Source organism: Pteropus alecto, unplaced genomic scaffold (genome assembly GCF_000325575.1).
Source record: "Pteropus alecto unplaced genomic scaffold, ASM32557v1 scaffold155, whole genome shotgun sequence".
Classification (NCBI taxonomy): domain Eukaryota; kingdom Metazoa; phylum Chordata; class Mammalia; order Chiroptera; family Pteropodidae; genus Pteropus; species Pteropus alecto.
The window spans coordinates 19,589,528-19,592,417 of record NW_006438113.1 but is presented as its reverse complement, the minus strand read 5'-3'; positions in this window follow the sequence as shown (position 1 = coordinate 19,592,417).

Below are 2,890 nucleotides of genomic sequence, written 5' to 3'. Positions count from 1 at the left end.
AGATCTCCATTCTAGGCTGAGGAGAACGAAATATCTAGGAGAATATATTAACTTTGCACATTGCTATTTCTTCCAAAATAATAACTATAATAATGACTGCCATTTATTGAGCACTTACTCTGTGCCACATGGAAAAATGAATGATCTTTACAGCTGACATCAGGATTCCTCATAGGAAGGGAACTGTCTTTTGAAAATATCTTTATAAACCCTCAAAATCATCCAGAGGAAGCATAGGAAAGGAAAGAAATTTTGTAAAAAATTATGACAAATAATAAGTCAACACCTTTATAAATATTACTATGTCCTAGGCCTGTTCTAAGCACTTTATATACAGAAATTCATAAAATCCTCACAATCACCTTGTTATTATCCTCTTTTTAAAGATGGAGAAACTGAAGAATAGAGATTAGGCAACTTATCTTAGTGCTAGTAAGTAGTAAAACATCTACAGCCTGCAGAGTCTGTGCTCTTATCTATTATGCTGTATCTATGCCTTTAATCACTGTGCTATGCTATATGTGGACATTTTATAAAATGATAGTAATTAAATCAATACAGTGCCATTTCATCATAGAATAAAAAAGAGAATAGAGATCAGAATCAGACTCATATATAGAAAATTAACATATGATAATTAGGCATTTCAAATCAGTAGGCAAAATGAAAATAAATTTGTACTTCACACCTAAACCAAATTATATTCCAGATGGATCAAATGTATAGAAATGTAAATGTATCAAAATTTTTAAGTTCTAAGAGAAAATATTGGAATATTTTTATAATGTTGGTATTTCCTTCTAGACATATAAAGCCCAGTATCTCCATTCAAAAAAAAAAAATGTTTGTTCTTTTTAGCTATATATATATTTAAAGTTCTATATGGAAAGAATACACTATAATCTAAGTTAGAAGAATGACAATACTCTGAGAAAATATTGCAAATATATAATAAAGAGCTAGAAACCATCATATATAACGAGCTTCTGTAAACCAACAAGAAAAAAAACCCAAACTACCCATTAAGATAAGAAAAGAAAGAAATATATCAATGTGAATTCACAGAAAAACAAATGCAAATGGCCAGTAAACATAGAAATAGATGCACAATCATAATAAAAGTCAAATATATGCAAAAAATTAAAATATGGGATATCATTTAAAAGAAAAATATTAAAAATTTTGAAAATATGGCAGATGGAAAACTCTAAGGTCCTGTTGGCATATTGGTGGTAGTATAAATGACAAGCATTTTGGAGAGAACATTGGCAGTAGGTATTTCAACAGAAAATGTATATCCCCTTTGTCTTAGTAATTGTAGGGGGAGATTATTATGTCTCCAATGTTTAGGAACACACAATGAGTCCACATTTCCCTCTTGGGTTAAGTTTCTGCATCTCTGCCTGATTTGCAAGGCCCTCCATAATCTGGGGGCACCTACCCATTCACTGCTACTCCCCCATACCAACCTGTCACCCAAGGCTGACAGGTCCCAAATAGCATGACCTCCCCCATGCCTTTCCTCACGCTGTTTCATCTTTTTGAAGGATCCTACCTCCTTGCTTCCATCTCTCACCATCTGTTTCAAGGATAAGTTCAAGCTCCATCTCCTTCAAAAGCCAGATCCTTAGCATAGTCCAACAACAAGCTCCATCTCCTTCAAAAGCCAGATCATTAGCACAGTCCAACAACAATAAATATAAGCTTTTGTTGCTTTAATATTATTAACCCTTAAGCATCTACTCTCTTGGGTGACTCCCTAATTCTTTTGGATATATTTTCTTTAAAATGGTGTTGAAAGTTTCTTGAAGACAAGAAATATTTTGAGCTTCCCAATGTGAAGGCAGTACAGTTTATAGGATTTTAATATCAGACAGACCATGACTGGACCTTAATCTGCCATTTTTTTAACCTATGTTTCAAGTTATTTTATCCATATGCACCCGCTCATAATATGTACTAAATCAATTGTTACTATAATGATTATAGTTGCTTACCTGATCTCTGCATTGTACTTACCCATCCCATCAATGCCAAAATAAAATCAAGCCCATGGAAGGGGGTCAGCAAACTCTTCTTGCAAGTTAATTAGCTAGAGGTCCAATCTGTCATCTGTTCCAGATACATGTGAAAAAAAAAAATTGGACAGTTTTCTTATACCATATATAAAAATAAACTCAAAATGGATTAAAAACTTAAATATAAGACCTGAAACCATAAAACTTCTAGAAGAAAACATAGGCAGTAACTTTTTGAAAAATCAGTCTTATCAATATATTTTTGGATACATCGAACTAAAAAGTTTTTGCACAGTGAAGGAACAATCAACAAAACAAAACAAAACAAAACAAAAAGACAACCTCCTGAATGGAAGAAGATATTTGCAAATAATACATTTGATGAGGGGTTAATATCCACTATACATAAGAAACTCATACAGCTTAACACCAAAAGAAAAACAAACAATTCTATTTAAAAATAGACAGAGGACCTAAATAGACATTTCTTCAAAAAGCACATACAGATAGCCAATAGACATATGTAAAGATGCTCAGCATCTCTAATCATCAGGTAAATGCACACCAAAATCACAGTGAGATATCACCTCACATCTGTCAGAATGGCTATCATCAATAAATTAAAAAACAAGTGTTGGTGAGGACGTGGAGAAAAGGGAACCCTTGTACACTGTTGATGGGATTGTAAATTAGTGTAGCCACTATGGAAAACAGTATGAATATGCTTCGAAAAATTAAAAATGGAGCTGTCGTACAACCTAACAATATCACTTCTGGGTATTTATCTGAAGAAAACAAAAACACTAATTTGAAAAGATATATTCACCCCTATGTATGTTGCACCATTATTTACAATAGCTAAGATATGGATG